A 27,811-nucleotide genomic window follows, 5' to 3' on the forward strand; every position below is an offset into this window, starting at 1 on the left:
AATTCAGTAGACTCTGTGAACAAAATTGCACAAATAAAATCAGCTTGGAAGGAAATGATTACCCCAGAATGAGAAGTCAGAGGCGTCTGCAAATTTTGTTAAGCATTAGAAATCTGGAAAAGTAATATACATATCTAATAGTAACTATTTCATATTTATCCTTAAATTATACACTTTCTCCTGCATTTTTGGTTTTGTTTTTACAGTAGGGTTTTTATGGCTTTTATGGCCTTTTGTTAGGACCACCAGCTTATATTATTTTTTCATGTAGAAAGTGGAAAAACATTTCAGGCTTCTAGAATGACTGACTGGATATCAATAATGGGAATTATTATTAGTATTACTGAGTCCCTCCAGTAATACTTGGAAACAGCATACCCATAGTTATGGTTGGAGTCCAGTTGGAGACTCTTCCATTTTCTTTATCAATCAGGAGATTTGCAATCATTCTCTAGAGCAGAGTTTCTGAAATCTGTGCACTTCAGTTCCTGCCCACAGACTTGGACCATCCATCCACAGAAGTCACTCATCCAAGTAAATAGGTCCAGTAATGGTAACTTATTCTGCCCTTGGCCCCAACCCAGACATGTGTGGGGCCATTCCAGTAAGAGGAGGGGTGATAGACAAATAGGGAAGAGGGGCTGATGGGAAGAGGTGGTGGTCATAGGCCACGGTGTTTATATGGTAACCTTGTGGTTTAAAGTGTGCATGCAAGAACAACATTTATAATAGAGTGGTCAAGGCTCCATCCCTGTTTTCTGGGACAGTGTGTGTCATTTAAAGTCTCACATCCTGACAAGCCCATCAGGCCTGAGCACCTCAGAACAGAGGCTCATCCTGGAACCTAGCCACACCATAGCCACAGAGAGAGTGCATGAGCAAAGAGGCCCAGGCACAGCCTTCACTAACCTCAGGGCACCATCAAACTGGTTGCAAAGCCCATTATTAGCATGAGACATTGCACACTGAGTGTTATCTTCCAAGGTTCCTTCTGATTTAACTGACAGAAATTAGTATGATGGGTATAAAGGAGCTTGCACAAAGTAAAAGCCTAACCCTTCTTCGAAAATTATTCTTCCAGACTATTCTAACCCCAGTATCCAAATGATTTCCATGGTGGCTGGCTTCAATATTTTAAAATGAAGTCAGTGATAAAAAATTAAAATGTTAAATTCTAAATTTAGCTTTGCAGCCAACTTTTTCAGAATTCCATCCATGTCACATTTCCTGGGATATTTCTGTGTGACAGTACATTGTGAAACAAAAATGTCAGTGTAAACACAGAATCTCAGCAGCAGAATTAAGTTTTTATGCATATCAGCATCTCACAGAAAGCAACAATGACAAGCTTCATAACATGCCCCCTCCCCCCAAAAAAAGCTTTGTAACTCAGACCCTTGAAATTACTGGTTTGAAGCAAGACCTCATGAAAACCAAAATGAATAATTTAGAGGAAAGCTATAATTGAAGACTGATGAATATCTATTTCATTTTATTTATACAAATTCCCTCAATAATTTCAATGCTTATTCACCATTACACTCAAGAAGTTTATCTTATTTGTAACTTAATTCTGCTTGGACATAAACCCTCTTGTCTGGCTTACATCCTTTTTTGATATTAAATGGTCAACACCATCTTCAGAATCCTGCATATTCTTCAGACAATGATTGCCCAGTGACCTTCCCTGGTCCAATTTAAGTAAGACTGTGAATTTTATATCATCTGTGAGAGAGGCAATGTGACAATCTGAATGTAAGATGCATGACTACTTCCTTGCTACTGTCTTTTCTGCACCTCAAATCCCATCATACTTAACACCTACTCCACATCTAGCCAATAAACACCTGATTAGTTGGTAAGCCTGCAGGAATTTTAAGAAATGTATTGAGGTAAGTCAATAAGTCTCCATGGAACTTTATCATTCTCTGCTCTAAACTAAGGAAATTAGACCAACTCCAATTGAGTGTCCAGTCCAGTCCAAAAACCCTGCCCTGTTAGAACTACTTTTGACATTCTTTTCTAGGGATTCTTTCTCCGCAGTCCAAACATGATACCAAATCCCCAAAGATGTCTAGTCCATTATACAAAAAGGGACTTGATGCTGGCCTCTCGGGCTATTTTCCTGGAAGTGCTCAGTAAAGTGTGCTTATTTTTCAAATAAATGGGATAGGAATGCAGTTCAATCTCTGGCTTCTGAGACCATTTCTTGCTCTTATGATCGTTTGTCTTCAGCTTTGGTCCACCTCCTGCTGTTTCTGCTGTGTGAGAGCTGTGTTAAAACTGTCAGATTGCCAATAGATTTGACTATCTGTAGATCAAGACCAGATAAAGTAGTCAAGAATTACATAGATATCTTCTGAGAAATATAGTGGGGACATTTGTTTGTTTGCTTCTTTTTGCTCACAGCCATTTCCATGTGATGAGATGGTTGAATTGGGAGGAAAAAAGAAAAGAAAATTTTAGATCCATACCTTTCACTCTCCTTAGTAGCCAACATATGAGAGTTGGTTAAGAATATCAGCTTGCAATATTTTGGACAAGAACAACCTATTGGCTAGTTGTCTATGAATATTGGTTAATAATCTTGACCATAATGATATGGTCCTCTGATGTACAAGTTTTTAATGTCTAGGAATTTAAAAAGTCAGTGTGCAAGCTTAATACCACCGTGCTCAAGTGATATGGACTGGCCCTTTCTGTATAATTATAAATTATAAAGAAGTTATTAAATATTAATTATAAGTCTCAGGGACCCTATGACAGATGTGCCATCTGGATAGTTCTGAGATGTTCAAACAACCTTCAGTACTTACATGACCTGAGCAATGGCAAGATCTTTTAGAGGAGAATGCAATGGAATGTAGCATATTGTTACTTATTATATCTACTGTTCCCATTCAACTGTTCCCGGAATGTTTAAAAACTTTTTCTGTGTGTCTGTGTAATGGCTCACAGACTGTTTTTCTTGAATTCTCTTTCATCCTCATTTTTGAAAATGTATGAAGATTTAGAAGTTTTTGATACATCCTGCCAGCCCTTTGTCATCCCAAGCGTGGTCCGAATTGCTAAGTCACATCGAAAGACGGATATGGTATCTCAGACCAAACCAGCTCTGAATAGTGCTTTCTGAGGCTACCTTATGTTCTCCAAATTCCAGCTCATTTGTTTACTGGCAGAACTCAAAACTAGCAGAAATCTGTCAGCATCCTGGTCCCTGTTGCCTTTTTTCTCCCACCTGTCTGCATTCCCATATGGCACAGTGTCCCCGGGCATGCAAGGTCACACCCATTAGCAGAGTCCTTTAGAAAGCCCGTCACAGGTGGCACCATATCTTGTTCTGGGGCCTTTCCCTGGCCCCCAGCCCCACAGAATCAATCCTGTTGGTGCTCTCCTCTTTCTCGGGCCTTCACTCTTAATGGCCAGGTAGGTCGGTACTAAAAAGACTAACAGGTCATCTGTGACCAGTGCCTTTGATTTGACAACCCTAAGCCAAAGTCAGGAGGAAAACATCCATTCATCTTCTAAGAGGTTGTTGGAAACAATGAAGACCGTGCTCACGGCACACAATTCTCAGCCGACCAACAAGCTGCAGTGATGGTTATGCTGGGAGTGACAGGAAGACAGCCCACTCCTGTTCGCCTGCCCCTTTGGCACCATCAGGCCTCCTTCCTGCTCACTCCAGCTACAAATCCCTGTTCTCCACTGGCTCCCACTGGAGGGATTGTGTACCAGTGACCTTGGATGTGCTAGATGTGTGAAAGCCTCACTAGATAAATACTTGGACCCAATAGCCATCTCTTGCTACCCACTCCCCTGCCGTGTTCATCAAGGCACCCTGATTTACCATGCTGTTTACGGTAGAAGGTCCTGCAAACAGTGTTTTCATGTCATGCACACCACCACACCACCAGTGTCAGCTTACCTTCACCAGTGACCCATCCACCCCGAAGTATAATCGCCTCCCTGAGTCACTTTAGTTCTTTTGGCCAATTCCCAGATTTCGTCGCCATTGGCCCTTTGTTACATCTCCCTAAGTTTCTTTACATCCCACGTAAGAGAGAGATGATTCTGCTTCTCCTTTCTCCTTCTGACTCACTTCACTTAGCAGGAGACTCTCTAATTCCATCCACGTTGTACAAATTGCAGGATTTCATCCTGTCTAGTAACAGAGTAGTATTCCTTTGTGTCTAGAGACCACTATTTCTTAATCCACTCATCTGTTCTGTGGACACTGGGGCTGTTTCCAGAACTTGGCTATTGCAAATAGATCCACAATGAACATATGAGCATGGATTGCTTTCCAAAAAAGCATTTTGGGGCCCTAAGGTGTCAATGCCAGGAAGTGGAATTGCTCGGTCAAACGGGAGATAATTATTTGAGAAGTCTTCCTGTTGTTTTCCAACACGGCTAGACCAGTCAGGATTCCCATCTACAGTAGATCAATTCCTTTGTCCCATATCCATGCCAAGTCCAGTTGTTTTTGTACATATCTGATCATAGAAATCACCCTCAATCTTTTATTTTGTATGCTAATTTTATATAGTATGCCACTGTGTGGCTGTACAATATTATTTTCCTAAGTTTTATTCTCCTGGGTATTTAGGAGAGTTTCAAAATTGTTTCCAAAATTTCAATCACATGTATCTCTGTAAGAAATAGGAATAATCATATGCACATATACTTTTATACTGTTGATGATATCTCCAGAATTAATTCCTAGAAATCAGGACTGCTGGGTCAAAGAAAACCTGCACCTGTAAGTTTAAATGGGCTTTACCAATTCCTTCAATAACTTATAAATTCATCACCTGGATTCATGCTGGTAATGTATAATAGTGCAATGTGCTATTATTATACTTCTAAAGCTTTGTCAATCTGTTAAGTGAGAAATAGTTCAGACTTATTTTAAAATTAAAATTTGATCTAAACGTATTGGTTTTATGTTTAAAGCATTTTGATTTTTCTGTTTGAATATTTTCTTAGTATTCCATAAGACAGATTTTGAAATATTCTTCATATATTAGGTATAGTGAACCTCTATGCTACATGTCAATACTGTCTCTAAGTTCATTGTCTTTCTCAATTCTGGCATGCAGCATATTTTAATTGTTATCTATGCAAATACATCAGTATCTTATTACCTCTGGATTTGAAAACAGTTAAAATACCTTCCTCGATCTGGGGACACATTTCAAAGGACTGGAGTATATGCTTTGTATGCTAAAGATCCCAGTTTGATCCCCAGCATGGACCCTAAACTGGGTTTGGTTACTGGGTGTCCTTTGGCCTTTAGTACCAATGGGCCTGAGCAGATTTCCGTTGATGGACCCAGGCATTGGACTGTCTGGTCCGATTGACCAAGTAGCCCCAGAATTGGCCTCCAGATCCCCTGAATGTTGCTTGAGCGAGCTCCCCAAAAATCATAGTAAGAATTCCTTTTTGCTTTCTTTGTTTTGCTCTGCCATTTGTTTTTGTTTGTTTGTTTAGCCTGAGAGTGCGATCCAGTGGGCCCTGGTGATGCTCCTGGCTCTGTGCTCAGGGATTACTCCTGGAGGTGCTTGGGGGATCTTATATGGTACCAGTCATGAGCAAGGCAAGTGCCATAACACCTTTCCTATCTCTCCTGTCCTCTTTTTTGACCTTACACTTATGAGCTAGTTCACCCATATTTCTTCCAATCCTTGTATAGTTTTATGCTTTTATTTAGGTGCCTAATCAAGTTATTTTTTTTCTATATGTGCACATACCCTCCTTTCCTCACCATTTATTTACAAGCATATTTTCAGTCAAATGAAATTAACTAGGAATCAAGCTAAATGTATAACATCAAGTTAGCTAGGAGAAAGGGAACAGCTTTTCTCTCCTGGATCTATTGTTGTATTTATTGACTCATTGGCGGAAATATTTTTTTTGCCCACCTGCTCCACACCAAGGCTATTTCCATTTCTGGCTAACAGTGAGGAAAATTATCTTGCTGCCCTCAGATACTTAAACAGTTCACTGATTCCTCTGATCCCATAATAGTCTTAATCTTTATGCAAAAAAAATATACTGAAACTTGGAAAGCACCTTAGGGTGCCCACTGTGATTTAGAGTGTGAACACAACTGGCTGGCTCCATTGCAGTGAGAGTGGTTTTAAGAGGCAAATTAAGCTTCTTTGGAATAAGAGAAAGGAAAGCATTTTTGATGAAAAATAAAAATGGCAAGTTACAGGTACAAATATAAGCCAGTGTTTCTGCGAAGCATCTCCTGCAAGCCAGCTAGAGAAAGGTCTGCCCTGGGAAGAAGAAACACTCTAATCTCCAAACAGCTGCCTAGAGTTGGGACATTATCTCACCCCTTGTGAAAAGTTGCCATCTGCCCAAACTCCCATTTGAAGATTCCCTCACTGACAGGCAACTTACAAATGCAATATTTTTTTAATTTAAAATACTGCTTTTTCTATTTTTGTCTGTTTCTCACTCATTTATTTAATGCACAAGCATCATCTTTGTCTTGGTGATGTTTCATTCCTGTTGTTTACTGCATCCCTAAAGTCATAATCCTCTTAGTGACATCTTAACCTATGAGTGGTTGCCATGGCAATTGTTAGATTGTCACACACAGAGTAGTATTACCTGTGGCTGGGTACCACCCAGACCATGGAAACTTAACAGGCTATTTAAGGTAAATGTTCCAATAAGAAATTCCAGAGAAAATGGGTTCCTGGGAGCATAAATATATTGGTAGAAGTAAAATGAATCCAGTTCAGTATCTATGATCATCTCTGATAAGGTAACAAGTGTAGTATCATCTCTGATAATTCCAGAATATGAAATATGATTAAATGTTGAAGAAAATGTTGGGGATTTTTTTAGTAACACCTTTTCTTAAGAGTCAGACTAAGAAATTAATCACAAAATATACAGGTTTTTTAAGATCCCTTTCCTTCTAAGTGAATTTTGTTCTCTAGCTATTTCACATAAGATGTTTTACAAATATCTGAAACTGAAAATAACACAGAAGTGCATTAGTTAGTAACTAACTTCTCAAGCGCATATAAGTAGAAATGTTATAAGCTATCCACCAACCTATATATTGGAAACCACATTATAAGCTAAACACTTTCTGAAAATGTGTTTTATTTCTTCTTTTTAAGTTTATACAGGATCAGTGTTATTCTGCATTGTAAATCACTCAAATGCATATAATTTAAGAGATGTTAGATGTAATTATTCACATTCGCAAGAAACAAGAAGAAATCTTTTGGTCATAAATTAGCAGTAATAGTGTGTGCAATTTAGTACTTATTTATATTAGTGCACTCCCAAAGCATTTAAAGAGAACTTTTAAAAGCTATTCCCTCTGGCATCTACCTGCTCCCAAGAGGAGCTGCCACAAGTTGTTAGATTGTTCTCACACCCTACAATCTACGCCTTCCCCACTGAATAGCCAGTGGAGACTACACTCACATCTCATCCCATCCACACATCTCATCCTATCCAAATAAGCATGTCCCACCCTCCATCCCAATTCACAAAATCCTATGAAATAAGGAAATGCTGCATTTTATATTGTTGGGTTTTTTTTAATCTCAGAAGTGTGCACTTTTATATCTGTGTCTAATTTTATTAGTAAAAAACATTCCAACATTTATAAAAGCATTTGCATCCCTATTCTAAGTTAACCCTTCCTAAGTGGACATGTATTTGGCAAATAGCTGCCATGAATTTTCTTTTTTCCCTCATATTCTAACTACAGGATCAAGGTAGGTAAGCCAGGGAGAGGCTGGCTCTGAGGAACAAGGAGGTTGCCTGCCCAAATTGACTCCTGACCCAAAACAGAAGCCAATTAGCAAAACCTCCTGTTCCCATTTGACCAGCTGAATGGGCTTTCTCTGGAAGGTTCCCAAATAACCCACACATCTCCACACTTCAATGCACATCCTCCAGCTTTCAAAGCTCTAGAAAGCAGACTCGGAGACATGAATATTCGCTTATTTCTGTGGGAAAAGCTTCTTCCACAAAATATATGCAGAAATGCCATCAACTCCATCTAGACTAGGCCATGTAAAGTGAAAGGAGAAAAAAAATCTGATAAAACCAAAGCAGTGTTTTCACAGAGGCCTGTTTTTTTTTTTCAGAACATGGCCTACTTGGGATTCTTTTTCAATCATCCTTCAACAAGCAAGCAGAAAAGTTAGACCCGGGGTTAGAACTCATGTGAGAATAGCACTGCTGGTCAATGCTAACTTTTCTCATCTTGATTTCTTCCTAAACTACTATTTTCATTCATTCCTAACTCTCTCCCTCTCCCTCTCCCTCTTCTTCTCCTTTTCCCTTAGATGAAGAAATTCTTCTCTCTCTCTCTCTCTCTCTTTCTCTCTCTCTCTCTCTCTCTCGTTTTCAAGACAATTTTTGAAACCATGTGAATTTGTTCAATCTCTTCTTCTAGTAAACATTTTCACATGTTCCTCCAAATTCTTCTCTTCTTCCGCACCCCTACCAAGCTCGCTTTGAAGTGGAGAACTTGGCAAGTTCCTTCTCAGCAAAGCAGCATGCTTCTTCCTGGGGGTTTGAATTGTGTGTTGTGTTTAACCTTCTCTTAACTGGTCTACTAGCCAAAAATTAGTGCAATTTTGAACTAGTTGCATTTCCCTCCTGTGGGGAGATCTCTCCCCATGAACACCACCTCTCTGACTTCACTGTTTGGTGGATTTATTTTGCCTGTTGGTTTCTCAACCTGGAGGATGACCCCCCTACAAGAATCCTAGAACGAATTGAACACTCCCTGTCATTGATCTTGCTGTGTCTGGGGGTAAGTCACATACCCTTTGTAATTTCTCAATACTTTTGTTCTTGAAAGGTCCTGGCCATCTGATATTCACTTGGCTTTGGAGCTTTTGGAGGGTCAAATCTTTGTTACTGTTGTATCCTGGTGATAGAACATCCTGTCTCACATTTGCATTAAATGACACAGAGATGGAAATGAACATTATAAGGATGGTAAACTTCTCTGGGATTTTGGCTGATTATTAATAACCCAAATGGCTTCACTCCTGCCCAGGCCATTTCTCATTTTAATTAGGTCACCCATCAGGGTTGAATTCTGTGTCACCTAAGTCTGCACCGTACCTCTAAGGCAGATTTGTTACACTGCTTCTCACTGATTTCCTTCACTGTCTTTTACTTGCCACCCTTGGGGTAGAATTTCTTATTAGGAAAGGGGATAGTCTGTGTTCTCTGAGGACAAGTAACTCAGAAATCTAGGATATCAGGGAACTGGTCAATATTGACATAGTCTTAAAAACCAGATGTTTATTATTCTATTAGGCCTTTAGTTGGGGAAACGTGTAAGAATCATTCTGCTTCCATTTGGAGGCTGCAGGAGTGTGATTCTGGCTGGCAGCCTCTTGAACGATGTTATGTCAAATGATCTCAGCAATAAAGAGACCTCAATTCAGGATTAACTAGCTGTGTGATAGGAAGTGCTAACTCCACAGATTACATGGTAAAGTTTAAGTCTAAGTCAATTCGCTTCACTTCAGAATCAGGCCAAACCCCAAAATTTTATAAAAGAAAATTTTATAACATTTTAATGTTATAAAAGGGTGTGTTATAAAAGAAAATTCTCATTATATGAATTTTCTCTCTCTTAAAACAGAGCAAAGTCCGATAGTTTTTCTATTGTTTTTAAAGAAATTTTTTCGGACTCTTTTAGAATACAAACTGGAGATAGAGATAGTACTGTGTATATACTCACTAACCTTAATTTTAAAAATTAACACATTAAAAGAACACCTGCTGAATTTTCAAAATAATAATTCAGAGAACCAGAAACATCACAAAAATGAATTTCTGCCATATCCTCTCACCCATCCTCCCAATTGTGTTTCTGAACAGTATTCTACAGTCTGGCGTGGAGCCACGTGTGTTGCCCCATGGGAGGGGGGAGGCATGGGGAAGCGGGTGTGTCCATATGTCTGTGGGATTCAGGCTGCTGCCCTATGGTGCCACCATGGGCTGCACTGCCTTAAAGGAAGGGATTCAAGATGATTTGTTGAATTTGCTAATCAGTAATTGAGGTGTGTGAGTGTGTGTGTGTGTGTGTGTGTGTCTATGTCTGTGTCTGTGTGTCTGTCTGTTTCTGTGTTCAAGTCTTCCTGGAAGCTGGTTGCCCTAGAGATGGTTCAACAACATCCCCCTGAACCTTGAGCAAGGCACTCAAGGTCACATCATAGCTCTCAAGATCACATCTCTAGGCACTCAAGGTCAGGTCTTTCTCAACAACTATGCTTGAAGATACCGTGATATGTTGAAGTGCTGTGCAAGGCAGAGCAAAACACCAAGAGTGCGAGAAGGCGCCTGGCCCTCGCTCTTCAATTTTCACTCTAGTCAGAAGGAGGCATCCAAAAGAAGCCCATCAAAAATTGTATTTATAGGGTGAGGTGCAAGAAGTGATGGATCCAGTCAGGTACAGTGCCAGGGTGATGGTGTCCTGGTCTGGCAGATGCTCAGACCTGAAGTCTAGGACAATCCAGCCAGGTGCAGCAGCCGGAAGTGGGGAGAAATGCAGAACAAATGGGGCAGCCTGGGCGAGGTTCCGCAGCTAGAGATCCTGGAAAACTTCTGGAAATTACTATGGGGCCAGTGGCAGGGAGCAAGTCAGAGAGCCTTTCCTGCTATCAGAGGAGACTGTGCTTATCTTTCAGTTAGCTTCTCAGTGCCAATGACAGTCATGTTGCTCTCAACAAAGGCGGGGTGTGACCTCCCAAACGTACCAAGCTTAGTTTCTTCAGCTTCTACTAAAATGTAATAAATAAAATTTTATTTATTCTAACAAAAGAAGATTTATTGTTGATTTATTATTGATTATTATTAAAAGATCATGCTTTTATTAAAATGTAATACAGAAATAATCAACAGAAGGGATCTCTGCAAAATACAAAAAATCCAGCAGTAGAAGAGGGAGCCCCAGCCAGCAGGGAAGCTGGATGGGAACAGGAAGTGGTTCTGGAAGGGAAGCCAAGGGCCGTGCTGCGTGGGGTGAGGGCAATGCGGGCATCCTGGAGGATTCGCAGCTTTCTAGTCTGACAGGATGTGTGATTTGTGGCCGCACTGGCTGAGATGGGAGGAGAGAGCAAGGCACGGATTTTTCGCTTGTTTTATGGGCGATTCATGGCAGTTACTAAGAGTTCCGCATGTGGGTGTGCGAAGTGTGAAACGCCTGTAAGACAATCCCATGAAATGTCAAATGGACACTTGGCTGATCCATTTACAAAGACTTAGTGCCTGCCAGAACCATGCATTCTCCTCTGACGGAAGACAGGAAACTGCAGTCCAGGGGAGGAGATAAAATCAGTGGAGAGGTGCGCTGAGCTCCCCGAACCTTCAGCATCGCCTCCACTGGCTACTCAGAGGCCAAGTCACAGCGAGCTGAGAGTTAAGACACTTTCCTAAAGAAGGCGCCCAGCTGTCGGCAGTCCATCAACTGTCTCCTGATCATCAATGTGCAAAGAATGCCACCACATATTAACAATAACAAAATCTAGATGTCATCTAAATCTCCAACCCAGATGGAAATGCTAAGTAGGCTATATTTATATAGAGGAATGCTCTGCAGTCTTTGTAAGCAATAATTTGGAGAGACATTTAATGGCATGAGCTAGTACTTAAAAGTGGCCATGAAGTATTTCCCATAGGACACATTTACAGGATTGCCTCCATTTTCTTAAAGACTCAAAAGAGTGTAGAAGATTTAGAAAAGAGGATTTTTAAAAACCAGTTTCGAGTGGTCAGACGTAATATGATATTCCTATGACCTTCATGATTTGAAGCATTTTCCAAGTGTTTCTAGTGACCTGACCTTCTAGTTCCAGGAACTTTGGTAACTTTGGGGAGAGAGGAGGAATGTGTACATATGAGCCCTATCTTCAGATTAATTTTTCAGAATACACGTACGTGCTCATGAATGACTCCCCGGTTTTAATCCCCGTCCCTTGCAAGAATATAAATAAAAGTCTAACAGAATGGATCTCTGCAAAATACATTGTTAATTCCATTTATTTGTCTGAAGTCAATAAAAATGTCAGTTCTTAAGTTATTTCACCAGTGGATCATAGGGAAAGGGTATGCAGAGAATACTCTTGGGGGAAAAAAGGACTCTGCAAGAGATCAGACAGTGATTCTCCACAAAAGAAGGCAAAGAAGATAATGTGAAATAGTTCTTGTTAACTAATCTGTATTGCATACTTATTATGCCAGTCACTCCTATCAGTAGCTGGCCTTAGTAAAGCCTGTTGGAAATGTATTTCACTTTATCCTGGATTAATTTGGGATGAACACCATTCCTTTGCCAAAGTGCTCCAGCAGAAAACAAGAACTTGGAAAACACTGGATGTGAAACAGTGAAATGTGTATGTACAGAGAAAGGTATGCACATACAGGTTCTGCCCTATAAAGTTAAGTAAGAGAAAGTTAAAATATAATTAAAACTTGTCACTAACTGGACCCCACGATAAGAGTGGAGAGCATAGTGGTGACCACCTGTCTGTCTGTGGATCTGTCATTAATTAAAGCTGTCATTAATTGAGTAAAGGCATCCTCAAAACTGAAGTGGCAAAGTTCTGCTCAGATGTAGTTGTCATGGGTGCTGATGACGAGGTCTCTAGAGTCACCAAATCAATTCTGTTTTTATTCCAACTTAGGCACTAGCTTCTATAAGAACAAAATTCCTTTATTAAGACCAAGAGGAAGATCTACGGAATAACAAACATCATTTCTCAAAACAATCATTTCAGGATTTCAGAAGTGCTTCACAGATGTCTAGGAATAGCTGAATAGCCCTGTTCCTAGGAATTCCTTCTCCTGGGAGAACAGTCTTCTAAGACTGGCTTCTAGTCCTTGAAGTCAGCAGGTTGGCGACAGCATTGTGCTGACAACATCCTCTTCTCTGAGAAAGGCTGGTGTGGTGCACTCGTGGGGGAAGCTGCTTTGCAATCTTGGTTTGGGGGTAAATTTCTAAATCTGACTTACTGATTTTCCTGACACTGCTCCCATCTCTGGCTGTACCATCCATTGCACCCAGTGGGAAATCTGTCCATTGTGATCTGTGAGGGCATTTGCTTTTACAAAGGCTATGTTGGCTCTTATGGGGAAATGGAGCCATGAACATTCTGGAAAGTAAAAGGCAGTCATTTGAAATGAAATAGAAATCTGTGGGTTACATGTTTCTCTGAATAGCAAAACTGACCACCATAAGTAAGAGCTGTTATGTGCCGCCATTTTTTAAATTCCATCCAGATTGAGTGTTGTTCATCTTCAGAGTACATGCTGATTAAGTACAGCATTGCCTTTCCTCACATTATTGATCAGTAAAATGACCTTCCTTTGTGGGCTGTGAATTTCATGAGGAAGCTTTATTAAATCATTACCCCTGGCTTGCAAAGGAGTGAGATGAAAATGGATAGGAAGGGGTATAGCTCTTGTACTGATTTTAGAAAAATGAGTCTAATGTTAAACCTGAGTAAGTTCAGATGTGTTGTCAGTGAAATCTATCACATTTCCTCTTTGTAGGTAGAAAACAAATTTTTAGTTGAGATGTTCCATAGTCAAGTGTGGTTTCTAGGGCTAATGAATCCTCTGGTTACCCAGCCCTCCAGCCCCATCTGGTTAATGTTTAAAATGTGTTTGCCAGTCATGTGGAGCAGTTATCATTACCGAGAAAGGCTGTGTTTATAACCAGGCTCTGATCTGCAGTCATGGGGCCTTCCCTTGTGTACTGGCACTGTGAGAGCAAAACTTCAGGAGTCTCAGAGACTTTTCTTTTAAGTATGTATAAGGTCAGGTATGTGCCAGACTCAACCATGGGCCCACTTGACCTGTGCAAGTTCCAGGAAGAATTTTAGCCCACACCTTGGTTCATGGCTATCTCCTGGGACGTCTTCTGTCACTTTCTACCACTGCTGATCCATCATCATGTGTCTCTCTGTGTATTCTAAGATGCCCCGAGGAGCATGTGGCTAGGCAGACCTTTCTAATGAAGTTATCTCTGGAAATATGACATGGCAAGAGTGAGCTGCTGTGATGTTTTCTTTATCTTTCAATCCTTTCTGGAGATCTAAAATAATTTAGGCTAAATAATTTACTGAAAATAACCAGAGGGGAAAAGCACTAGCTGTAAAAATAATTCCATGCTGATGGACTTTAAAAATGAAATAGGGATGAGCAGGAATGATAGTGCAGTGGGTACGGTACTTCCCTTGCATGTGGATGAGCCAGATTTAATCCCAGCACTACAGATGTTTACCCTAAGACTGTCAGGTGTGAGCCCTGAGCGCAGAGCCAGGAGTGAACCCTAAGCATGGCTGGCTGTGTCCCAAGAACCAAATTAAAATAAAATGAAATACTGTGTCTCAGAATCATCCTACTGGCAATCCCTGGCTCAGGGAAATTCTAGTTGACATAGTCACAAGCCAACTTGTAAATATGTAAATAGACTTAGACACTTTCCAGCTGTCTGAAACATTATTATATAGAGTAACTAAGGACAGTATTTTCAACTGATGTGCCCCCTTAGTGAGTTGTGGAATTACTGCTAAGGGTTACAGCATCTCCCACTTTGCTTTTCTTTTTCTCCACTAAGCTTTTTTTGTCTTTTCTTTTTTTTATTGGATCACTGTGAGATACAGTTATGAAGCTTTCATGTTTGAGTTTCAGTCATACAATGATCAAACGCCCTTCGTCCACCAATGCACATTTTACACCACTAATGTCTCCAGTATCTCCCCCATTCCAGCCCTCCCCCTGCCTCTATGGCAGACAATTTCCCCCATACTCTCTCTCTACTTTTGGACACTATGGTTTGTAATACAGATACTGAGAGGCTATCACATTCGGTCCTTTCAGCACACACCCTGAATGATCTCTCCAATCATCATTGACTTAGTGACCCCTTCTATACCCCAGCTGCCTCCTCCCTCAGCTCATGAGGCAGGCTTCCAACTATGAAGTAATCTTTCTAGCCCTGAGTCTACTGTCCTTAGTTGTCAGTCTCATGTTATTTTATATTACACAAATGAGTACAGTAATTCTGTGTCTGTCCCTCCCTTTCTGACTCACTTCACTAATCATGATACTCTCCATGACCATCCACATATAAGCAAATTTCATGACTTCATCTTTCCTAACAGCTGCATAATATTCCATTGTGTAGATGTACCATAGTTTCTTTACCCAGTGGTCTGTTTTTAGGCACTCGGATTGTTTCCAGATTCTCTCACACCACAAAGATTGGCACACATTCAAGAATAACAAGAACAACCAGGGCTGGCTAGGATGTGGGGATAAAGAGACTCTCTTTCATTGTTGGTGGGAAAGCCAACTGGTCCAGCCTTTTTGGAAAACAATATAGGCATTCCTTCAAAAACTAGAAATTGACCTTCCATATGACCCTGCAATACCACTTCTGGTAATATATTCCGAGGGTTAAAAAAAAGCACAGTAGAAATGACATCTGCACCTGTATGTTCATTGCAGCACTGTTCACAATAGCCAGAATCTGGAAACATCCAGAGCACCTGAGAACAGACAGCTCCCCTTCGCTTTTGCTGCTGTTGTAATGAACAATGAGTAAGGTCTGCACTCCCTTAGTCCTGACAATTGGGAGGAGGTAGTGAATGGCAGTTTTTATGGTGCCAAAGATGACAATGCAGCACCAATAAAATGGGTACTCAGCATGGGAGGGAGGGGGACTGCTGAGGATAGAACCTACAGTCTTGTGTCTATGAGCCTCAGAAGGTGCTTCACCTTTGAGTCATATTCCCAACCTCCTCTTTGCATTTTTAAATGAAAGGTATTATAGAATAAAAAATATTTCAGTGTATCATCTCAAAAAAGGCAAGTGTGGCTTAATATTTGTTTCCATCTGTGTATTTGTTGGACTTATTTATTATGCCACTATGTGAAGTATAAAGTTCAGAATCATCCCAAGAAGCTATATCCCTTGAGTCATAAAGGACCACACTTTTAAAAATGCCTCCCTAAATATGGATTCTAATTTCCAAGGCCCTGATAGTAAGTGTGTGCACGTACCTGGGAGAGAACACAAGCATTTGTGAACTCTGGCTTCTCTAAGCATTTGCATGAGTGAGTGATGGAAATAAATTTTTCACTGCAGACTTACAACCTTCCCTGCCATTCCTTCCCTATTCTGCCCCAGAGAGTCGATGGAGCAAGAGAGAGCAGTAGTAACCTCAGGTGAAATTCGGGGAGACAATTTATGTTCATTGTCTTAAGGTATATTTCCATGGGGCAATGAGTATTGCAATTTTTTTTCTGATAAGGGGGCACTGGGTTAAATAAGTTTAGGAACGTCTACCCACCATCACTCACAGTTCTGGGCATGTCAAAATAGTAGAATATCTTTTTTTCCTGGTTTCTGGCAACAACATTACTGAAATGTGCAAATAAACAGTATTTAATAAAAAAGCAAAGTCCTGTCCACAAAGAAATGTCCTCAAGCAAAGCTTTTATTCCTGGAATCAATACTTCTTTCTCTCTCTCTCTCTATCTCTTATGTAACAGAATTTATAGACCATGAGTACTTTTGAAGCTATAAAATTCTCTGTGATACCTACTACCTTGAGATGTAATTCACCTGACTCTGGCTTCACAAATTAAAATTAAAATTAATGCTGTATACCCTGGTTCTATAACCCAAGGAACCAGCGCTTTCCTTGGGTTATGCCTATAATTCCATACCAAAGTCGATGACTTCTGGAAAACAGGTTTCATCACTTAACATGGATGGAAAACTTGTATTTTATTTTATTTTACTTTTGCTTTTTGGGTCACACGCAGTGATGCTCAGGGGTTACTCCTGCCTCTGCACTCAGGAATTACTCCTGGCAGTGCTCGGGGGACCATATGGGATGCTGGGAATCGAACCCAGGTCGACCATGTGCAAGGCAAATGCCCTGCCCGCTGTGCTATCACTCCAGCCTCCAAACTTATATTTTAAATATGCATTTATAGATAAGAGTTTATTAAGTATGGAATGTTCATCAGATCAAAAATTGATGTGATTAATGTGGTGCTTGTTGAGAAATGCTTTATAGCTCTTTAAAAAGTAAATACAAATAAAGATTGTTTGAAGATTGGTGCTTTTTTAAACATTTGACCAGGAAAACACTTGAAATTAACCATTTCACAGACAAAGTAGAAGCATTTTCCGTCATGTTCTTTGAGATTCTAGAGAGAAATGTGGATAGTAGATCATCTTCAAGGGACAAATAGGAATTATCATGATCACAAAGAAATTATCATGATCTCAAAGAAAGTGAATGCTGTCATCTACAAATTGGATGACAAGAGTGATTGCATGGCCCCAGGCTTCTATTGTTGGCAGGTTTGAGTCACAATTCTTGATATCACTTTCCTTAACCTTCAACCATTTTTACCAAACAGTCTAGGGATGTGGTCTTGAAGCATTTAAAAACATGTAGCTCCCTCATTACTAATTATATTAGTATCCTACTACTGTCATGATTATTTTGGGTGGAAAGGAATGATTGGTATTAATCATTTGGTTCTAAAGAATACAAAAGAAATTATTTCTTGGGGCCCAGGAGATAGCCCAAAGGGTAGATCACATCCTTTGCTTCTCTGGGTTTGATTCCCAAACCGATGTGGTTTTTCGAGCATTATGGGAACATCCCCTGAGCACAGAGCCAGGGGTCAGCCCCAAGTTCCACAAGCAAGGGTACAAACAACACTGTAGCACTGTCCTCCCATTATTCATCGATTTGCTCGAGCGGGCCCAATAACATCTCCATCATGAGACTTGTTGTTACTGTGTTTGGCATATCGAATATGTCATGGGTAGCTTGCCAGGCTTTGCAGTGCGGGCGAGATACTCTCGGTAGCTTGCCAGGCTCTCCAAGAGGGGTGGAGGAATCGAACCCGGGTCGGCCAGGTTGGCTACGTGCAAGGCAAACACCCTCCCCACTGTGCTATTGCAATAGCACAAACAACAAACAAACAAACAAAAAAAGTAAAATATTTCTGCTTATACACTTGGACCTATAATATCTAGTAGACATTTGAGACAGTCATTAAATTTGGAACTGAAGGTGTTTTCAACTGGAAAATTTATTTTAACATCTAAAGTAAATAAATAGATAATTTTTATTTATAAAATCTATATCCTATAGGTTTATTTTATGTGAGTTTAGTAGTTTTCACTGAACATTAGGGCACCTCAGAGAACGTGGATTCCTAGTAAGAATCTGTTTGATATGTTGACTTTTAATGGCTCAGTTATATTGATTCAATTAAGTTAACTGGGGGTGATAATGATGTTTTTATTGACTCCTTCATTTTTCTTTTCTTGAATTACCACTTTATTAAAATTCATTTATGACTAATAATTTTCTAAGAGCCATTGTCTCTGAGCACTGTGAACATCAAGATGCTATACATCAGATTGACTAAAAGAATCAATAGATTTTGTTAATCACTATACAAAAGGTCAATATCCATTATAAAATAAAGCCTGAGTTCGTGGAATTCGACAAGAAATACATATTCACTTCATACATATGTACGTACATAGGTAAACAAAAGTATATGAAAAAACAGAAAAAAATAAATAAAAAAACAGAAAGAGCAAATAACTGAAAAAAAGGAAATAAATTATCAGGAAACAAATGAAAAGATATCCGATAACCTAAAAATTCAAAGATGTGGCCCTCCCGTTGATCATCGATTTGCTCGAGTGGGCCCAGTAACGTCTCCATTGGAGACTTTGTTGTTACTGTGTCTGGCATATCGAATACTCTCGGTAGCTTGCCGGGCTCTCCGAGAGGGGTGGAGGAATCGAACTCGGGTCGGCCATGTTGGCCGCTTGTAAGGCGAACACCCTACCCGCTGTGCTATCGCTCCAGCCCAAAGACGTGAATACCCATAAAATGATTATGAACTGTTTTCTAAAAATGCAAGAATGAACAACTTGTCTTTCTATAATTGAAGATGTTGATCTGCACCTGTGCTATAAAACAATAGCACATTATGGCAAATGCTACATTTTTTTAAGCATAAAGGGAAGACAATATCTAGAGAAATAGAAGGTCCTGTTCCCGCCCTGTTTCTACTGATGGTGAATTTGTTATGAGATGGTTACATTTTACGCGGTTTAGAATTGATAGAGAATCCTTCAGTTCATTCTTGACAGGAGCAAACCCCGTCTGTAAACTAGGTGGTGAGCAGCTCCCAGATGAACCTGCGTTTGTTTGTTTGCCCCCTCTCTCCCGGGCACAGAGAACAGGCTTGTTGGGCGAATGGTATCGACAGCGCATCAGCAATCTGTACATTTTCATTTTGAACTGTGGCATCCTGAAATAAGTGGAAGCTGAAATGATATCTCTGGGTGGCAAGATTCCAAATTCTCTTTATTGATAGGTGAAATTCAGGACTAGGACTGAGTGAGTGAGTGAAGGCAGCCAGAAATAGCCACCGGACTCCTGAGTGCAACTGGGTGGGAGGTGAAGGAGGAAGGGGAATGGGGGCAAGGGAAGCAAAAATCAGAGGAAAAAGAGACCAGCTGAACTTTTCTTCTGTTTGGTGTATTAAGCTTCAATTTGCCTTAGGCTCTTTATCCACTTTTCATCAGGCTGGCTCTCTGCTCTGTTCACTGTACTCTGGGAGGACATACCAGCACCACCCACTTTGGGCAACACTTAGCAGGAATCCCTGGGAGATTAGTGCCCAAGCCAATGTAGTGACATCCTCCTGCATGGAACAAAAATAGCATGCACCTCATTTAAGTAGGTAAGGGGTGCTTCCGAGAAAGCCTCGGCCATGAATTCCCAGCAGGGTCTCCTGGGGGACCCAGCTCTTAGGCCAGTGGCTCCAGGGACCTGAAATCCCAAGGCTGGAACGAGTCATCCTTGCTAGAAATTCAGGATAAATGAATGCACTAAATCAGTGGGTTAATTATCTGTATCATTGACCTTGGAGCCCTAATGGAGAAAGATACTTCAGCCATTGCAGAGCTATAAACAAAGAATTACAATGTGCGTCCCAGCAGAACTGACACTCAAGTACATTTGAATCAGGTGGAATGAAATCTATCACCACCACCATCAGTGAAAAACAAATCTCTCTTCTTTGCTTCTTGGATTTCTGACATTTCTTGATCCCCTGACCTAGGCCTCACTCAGTTTCCCCAAGATCAATAACGTGCACCTTCTGACTTCATTTGTCTTTTGATTAAAGCTGTCTTTGTTGAGCAAAACTGCTCAGATCCTTCTCCCAATCTCTTCTTTTTTACACAGTTCTCCACATTTTTTTTAACCTTGCCCAAGGCTGCGCTTCTCCTTCATTGGCTCAGATCTTTGCTTCTCTGTGATATCATCTACCTAATTGCTGATTGTTGTAAGCCACCTTTCATTCAGGCCATTCATTCCCTGAGCCTGACACTACTTACAAGCCCATCGCATCCCTGGGGCATAACAGTTCATGAAAACAAGATGAAATGGGAAGCCAGGAATGGAGAGGCTCAAACTAGTAGATCCCCCCCCACCCCCTGCCGTGCAGCCAATGTCCACCACAGCTCCCAAACTGAGCTGTTCTTCCAAGCGAGCCACGTGGGGGCCCTACCACACACAGGCAGGCCACCTTGATCATGTAAGTTAAATATCAATTGTCTCCTTCTCACCACAGAATTGGAGTCTCTGTGGCAGATGCCAGACTTTTCCTGGATCTGTGTGCCCACAGAGAAGGCAGATTATGTTCTCAAGAAGAAATACTGGTCCTAATAGAAATAGCACCTGAAATAGTTTATTTATCTTTTCCCGCTGCTCCCCTCACTCACCCTCTCTGCCTCCAGCAAGTCCCAACGTTTTCTGGATCCCACTGTTTCTCTCCTCTTTATTGCTGAGAATATGGAGACTTCCAGAACTTGCCTGGATTTTTCACTCTCTCTGGATTCTCCAAATGACCCAGGTGGGCACTAGGGTGGGTAAGAGGTTCTGGCACTGTGTTTTGGTGCCGGTGTTTGTGGAGAGAATCAGCCACGTCATTGGGTCATGCTTGGCTTCATTTTGCCACTAAATCGTATTCAGGCATTCACGAAGTGGCTTCTTCTTATACTGTGTAATTTAACTGAAAAGATGCAAATCATTCACTAGATGAAACCGATAATCTGGAACAGGAGATAGAAAGTAAGTGGAAAGATAAGGTCTGTGATCAGAGGTTACTATAAAGGAGAAATGCTGAGATCTGCCCACACCCTCCTGCTCCCTAACCCCACCCCCTAGCACTCAGGATGAGGGATAACATGGAAGCCAATTCCTGAAGGCCCTGGAGAATGTGTCTGGAAAAGGGAGGAAAAGGCCAAGAGTGTTTCTAGCAGAGAGACCAGTGTCACAAAAGTGTTGAGGATGGAGAGAGCTCTATGTGTGAGGGACTGAGAAAAATCTCCTGCAGGGCAGAGTGAATGAGGAGACAGAGGAGATCCGACTAATGATGTTGGTAAAGGTCACACCCAGCAAGGCTTTGTCGGGCTTATTAAAAAGTGTGGATGTATCATAGAAGCAGTGGTGCATGGAAGCCATCGAGGAATCTTAAGTAAGGGGTAACATGCTCGAATGAGTGTTTAAGATCTGTCAGTGGTTTCCGAAGCATTGTCTAGTGGCAGCAACTGGAAGTCTACAGACCAATTCCATGAATAGTCTTGATATTATGATGATTCTGTTGAATGATAGAAGTTTCAAACAATACTGAGGAATTCGAATGAACTCAAATGGATGGTTGGGGACTGAGGGAGGGAGACATGGGGGCAAGGGGTGGGGGGGGAGCGAAGACCTCCCAGAATTTGACGTGAGTAGTTGGATGGGTATGACGTTATGTGAGCTCTCAAAGATATTTGAGCAGGAAATCATTTGCTGAAAAACCATGTGTTGAGGTGTTTGACTTGTGGGATTCGTGTGAAATCAAAGTAGACATAGTAAATGGGTAACGAGAGGCAGACATTTCTGAAAAGCGGTGATGGACAGTTTCACGTGTCACCCTGCCTAGTGACAGAGTCTTAGTTGTACCTCTTAGTTGCCACCACATATGGTTCTCCCAGACTCCACCAGGAGTGATCCCTGAGCACAAGCCAGGAGTAAGCCTGGAGCACAGTCAGATATAGCCCCCACATCAAATAAAAAATAAGGTAGTAGAACTTAGAAGTGAGGAAAGTCAAGAGGCCCAGGAGAGAGGGTCTGACCATATATGCAACGGGACTCCCCTTTTTATAAATGGAGTCACTCCGCCCTTTCTGCAGAAAAGGACTCTCCCACCATTTTGCCACATGTGGGCCAAGGTTTCTCATCTCTCATCCACACACATACAGAGGAGTCATTTCTTCTCTTGGGACCTTGCTCCTCACAGGTTGCTTCTGAGATCCACTCGATAAAGGATTTGGACATTGCAATACCAAAGTCTGTCTGTCTGTCTGTCTGTAACTCTGAAACAGAGGTAGCCTGGAAAAGGTCCAGCAATTCCTGACCCAAGTAGATTCTTAGATCAGAAAAAAACAAAAATCTTTCCAGATCAACTCCAGTCAAAATATTCCCTTGGAAGCACCCTGCATCTTTGTAGAACTACCATCTATAAGAGAAGGAAGATGAGGTCAAAAAAAGGTGGACAAGGAGGGTTCAGGGAGAAGCCGGTGGGTCGCGCAGTTTTCTTGCAATACTGCGGGTTATTCAAGCCATGGTGGCACCGTTTTGAACAAATAGAAAGATCTTGGCCAGCTGGTGGGGAGCGAGTGGGGGGTTTGGTATGTTTTCACTCGACACAAATATAAAACCCAGCTGAAAAGAGAAAGCAAGGAGGGGCAGGAGCAAGAGAGTTAAAAACGCAAAAAAAGGGGCAGGGGGAGATCTTAGTTTGGTGGCAGGTGAAGCTACCTGAGCTGGGAGAACAGTGCCCTTGTATCTGTGGGTCTCTGCAGAGGTTCTCTGTGCCTTGACTATTGAAATTCCAGGATGAGAAAGCGCTAATGGATCCAGTATTGTCGAGGTAATGAATTAGTGTTCCATGCTGCGCTGCTGTCTGAAAGAGTTTGCAGGGGGAGCCCACAGATGCGCTGCGCCCCATGCTTTTAGCGCACATTCAGCTGGTGGTTCCTATTAGTGACAGAGCGGCTCTGCGGTCATGTAAAAATTCAGAAAGCGAGAACAGGAGAGCCCTGTCAGTGGGAACCTTGGGAAGATGAACACTTTTGTCCGGGGGGCTGTTTGCAATCCACTTTATTGTGGACATTGAGCACCAGGTCCCCACCGTGCAGACTGCAAGGGGAAATGCTGTGCTCTTGAAATATTCCAAATCAAAACAGCTTTGAACGGGGCTTAAAAAAAAAAGTACATTCTCTCCATGGAAAATCCCATTTGGCAAATTGGCTCAGGTCCCACCTGGTGCCTAGCCCCTGAGCTGCCCCGAGCTCCCACACACCCACAAACCCAAGGAGAAACACACACGCTCATGGCAGATGCTTTCAAGGCTGCATTACAAAGAGTTGTGAAGATCAAGTCCAACAGGGAAGGTTGCAGCCATTGTGGGCCATGTCTCTCAAAAAGAGGCAAAGCCAGAATAGCCAGGAAGAAGGAGCTAGAAATCAGGATCCTGGGGAGACTGGCTTCAGGCTGGACTCCGTGTCTGAGAAAGCACCTTCTGGAATGTCCCATAATTGTCTCGCTTCTAAAGTTATCCTGTGTCCGTAAACTCCCCCTGCCAGCACTTCACCTGAAAATCTCTTGAATCGAAAAATACAGTTGAGGAGAAAGGGGGGCCCTGCCCTGCCCTCTGCTGCCTGCTGGCTGCTTGCTGGCTTCTACATGGCCTGAACAAAGGCACTCTCTCCTCTCCCTGCTTCTGTCTCCGCATTCTATCAGCCACCTGGACTCTGCATTCTTCCTTCCAGAGGCTGGGAAAGCAGAAGCAAAGGCAAACACTTCTGTGCAGCATTTTAATGCAAAGTGGATTTCTGGAAAATGTGGAGTGAGGGGGAGAAAATTGACACCCCAGCAAGGTTAGGCAGACATCACCTAAGTGACCAACTTTGGGCAACCTCTAGGATTCCTAACCCATTTCCCTTGGCCTTGGGTATTAGTTTCATACTAGTTTTTATATACAGTACATATTATATATAAAATATAAATATATATATATATATTCCACAAATAAGTGCATTCTATATATGACCCTCTTCTTCTGACTCAGTTCACTCACCATGATACTCTCCAGGTCCATCCATTTATAGGCAAATTTCATGACTTCATTTTTCCTAACAGCTTTATAGTATTCCATTGTGTAGATATACCACAGCTTCTTTATCCAGTCGTCTGTTCTTGGGCACTCAGGTTGTGTCCAGATTCTGACTATTGTGAACAGGGCTTCACAATGAACATAGAAGTGCAGGTAGTGTTTCAGCCGTATGTTTTTGGGTCCCTGAGATACATTCCCAGAAGTGGTATTGCTGGGTCAAACGGGAGCTCCGTGGAAGCTGGAAAGTACCACCAGGGTGTGGCAGTTGGAGGGTAGTCAGGATAGAGGAGGGTCCATTATGGAAATGGTCACTCTGGACAGGAACTGGATGTTGAAAGTAGATTAAAGGATATTCATTTCAGCATCTATATTGCAAGCCATAATGCCTTAGTTGAGAAAGAAGAAAGAGCGAGAGAGAGAGAGAGAGAGAGAGAGAGAGAGAGAGAGAGAGAAGAGAGGTACCTGTCATAGAGGCATGGGGGGGTGGAGGGTGCACAGAAGGGTGCGAGAAAAACTTGGGGGCACTGGTGCTGGGAAATTACAATGGTGGAGGAATGAGTATCAGAATATTGTATAACTGACACCAAATCATGAAGAGTTTTGCAAAAAAATAAATAAATAATTTTTAAAAAAAAATAAATAAATAATTTTTTTTAAAAAAATAATTGGACAGCAGGAGAGATAATGGGTAGGTCACTTGCTTTGCACTCGATCAACCTGGGCTTGATCCCTGGAACCCTGTATGGTCCCTTGATTCTACCAGTAGGGATCCCTGAACACAGAGCTAAGCATCACTGGAAGTGACCTCCCCCCCCCAAAAAAAATCAAACAAACAAAAATTAGGCAGGTGGGGGAGGAGATTGAAGGGCAGGTCAGGGTGAGTTTCAAAACAAGGCAAAATCAAACCCTGAAAATTTCAGACTGTAGAGAGATTGCACTGGAATGAGACTGTGAATGAGCTGGACTGGGTTAAGGCTCTCTAACCCCCACCAGTCCCAGATTCTTCTGCATCAAACTGGGCTAATAATGTATCTCACACTTTGAAATCCAGCTGATGAACTGGGCTAATTGGTTGAACTAACTTATGGAAGGATATCTGTGCTGGGGAGTGAGTGAAGTGATACCTATCCATAAAAATAGTCATCATGATGGCATAGAACAATGGTGCCTAGCTAGGGCAGACACACAGAGTACCCTGAGAGCCATTTCAGTAAGACCACTGGACCACACCCTAAGAAACTCTCACTCATTTGCTTTGAGCTGAGTGCACACATCCTGTACCTCAGTTATCAAAGTAGGTGGATGGCAGAATCACTGGGGAGAGTAGCTTCCTTCACATCCTCAAATCAATAACTTCTCCATGGATCTGGATGAGGCGTGTTTCTCTCTATCTCTTCGTCAGCTCCACCTTCCAGTTCTCTCTGACCTGACTGCCAGTAGCCTGTGTCCTTTCCCTCTGGACACAGTGAGGCCTGAGTGTCCTTTCCCTCTGGACACAGTGTGGTATCTGACTAAGTGAGTCCATCAGAGCCTCTCCGAAAATCAGAGGCAGAGCTGGAAGTTACTACTTACAGGGCTGCTCCTCTGTATAAATCTCAGGCCCCTAGACCTTGCTCCTCAAACCCATGTTCTCCCTTGAACGATTACCTCACTTGCTTGTCTCTATGTGTCTTTGCTTTTCACACTCTGAGGAAACCTGTGTTCTCTCTTAAACACAGACATCTCTCTTTCTCTCCCTTCATATTTCTCCAGGAAAATTTTATAAAAACTGTCTTGCTAAACACACACACACACACACACACACACACACACACACACACATCGTAGGCCACTGGGGACCATCTTTTCAGATGTTTGAGGGAGTCTGTCCACAAAATGAAGTCAAGTCTAGGTATGCAGAAATGACCTTGAGTCCCTAATTCTTTGCTTTCTCTGTTCCTAAAGCTCTTCATTCCATCTTGTCTGCTGCCCCTGGATCCATCCTCTTTACAGAAGCCAAAAATCATCCATCTCTACCACCTTCAGTGGAAAAGGTTCTAATGAAGAGTTGAGGCTGATTTGGCTGGAGGCTATGAACCTGCCATTCATTTTCCCCATGATCTCACCTGTCTGTTAGAAAGGCTTTTACAACCCAATGTCTGACACTAGCATGGGTAGAATAGACCTAATTTGTGTGACTAACAGTGAGAGAAATTAGAAGAAAGGTCTAGACTTGAGGCTATATTTGGCAAGAAGCATTAGAAGGTTCCAGAAAAAAGTAGCTGGAGCTAGTTTATGAGTTTCCCTGGAAGCTTTTCCTGTGGATAAACAAGAAGGTAGTATGGCATCAAAAACTCTTGGAGAGGAAGGACTTGTCTTGTTAACCTCCAGATACATGACAGAAAAATAGAAATCTAATGTGCTCTCTAAATCCATTCACACCTGGACAGTCTAGAGTCTAGATTTCATGCTTTTAAAATTTGGATTTAAATAGTTAACTCAAAATGGTATTAATATAGTAATAAAACCATAGAGATAATAAAACTGCATAAAATTAGTTGAGTCTCAATTCAAAGTTTTTCTTTTTTTACATTTTATTAATTTGCAAAGCAAACCTTTTAGAGACACATGCCAGATACTTCAGCGTGGTTCAAATCTGAACATTCACAAATGAGAGTCTAAATCAATGAGCTTGGGATGTACCCAAATGAACATTTTGGATCCAGATTATCACCAAGGCAAATGGTGAGAAATTCTCTATCAACAGCCAAAAGCTGCAAACTCCCCATTTCTTCTTATTCCTCCTTAAGACCGAGCTGTAGAGGAGAAGCTCTGGCTTCCCTCTAAATTGTCCCCATGAGATAATTAAACACAGATCCTTTATTTCCTCGGAAGTCTCCCATATGGGTAAAGGATGTGAAAGATCAAGGCAACATATGTGAAAATGTGTCAAGTCAAAAGAAAACTCACTTATTTGAACATCTTAAAAAATAAAGATAAAAAAGAGAGTACCAAGGGAGTCATAAAAAGTTAGCTCTAGGCCAGAGAAGTGTTGCTTTTAATTTCTAGACAGTAGAAGAAAATTTAGCGCATGAATAACATTTCATTAAAATGGATCCCTTTAAAGATTTATAGTTTTAGGTTCAAATGTGGGAGGGCAGATTTGCAGCTCTCAGTGAAGCGCTGATTTAGCAGTGATCTGGGAAACAGGACCTCCCACCTGCTGTACAAACATACAGTGTCTTCCTCAACACAAATAGGGTGTGCATTTCAAAGAGATCGGAAGCAGGGGAAAGGACAAGCAACCTCACCATTTAAGACAATTGTCAGTAAAGGGTCTTGTATGTCCAATGAGTGTCTCTGGGGCTCAGCACATGATACGGTAAGTTCTGTCCAGGTGAAGGAAGAGATACTGAGTAGAAGTACTTTTCCTACTTAGGCTCACCACCAGGCGCCTTCAGCTTGACTTTGCAGCTGCAACTCCTGCCTCCTTTCAGGTACCCTGATTTCATTAGGCAATTGGACGCTTTATGGATAC

The 27,811-nt window shown here is 41.6% G+C and overlaps 1 protein-coding gene across 1 annotated transcript in view; it reads left to right on the forward strand.

The window, feature by feature from the left end:
• CELF2 (CUGBP Elav-like family member 2) overlaps positions 1–27,811 on the forward strand; it is a 638,321-nt gene that overhangs the window by 234,989 nt on the left and 375,521 nt on the right. The gene's annotated exons all lie outside the window — the stretch shown is intronic.

This window comes from Sorex fumeus, unplaced genomic scaffold (assembly GCF_029834395.1).
Source record: "Sorex fumeus unplaced genomic scaffold, SorFum_2.1 ptg000026l, whole genome shotgun sequence".
Taxonomy (NCBI): Eukaryota; Metazoa; Chordata; class Mammalia; order Eulipotyphla; family Soricidae; genus Sorex; species Sorex fumeus.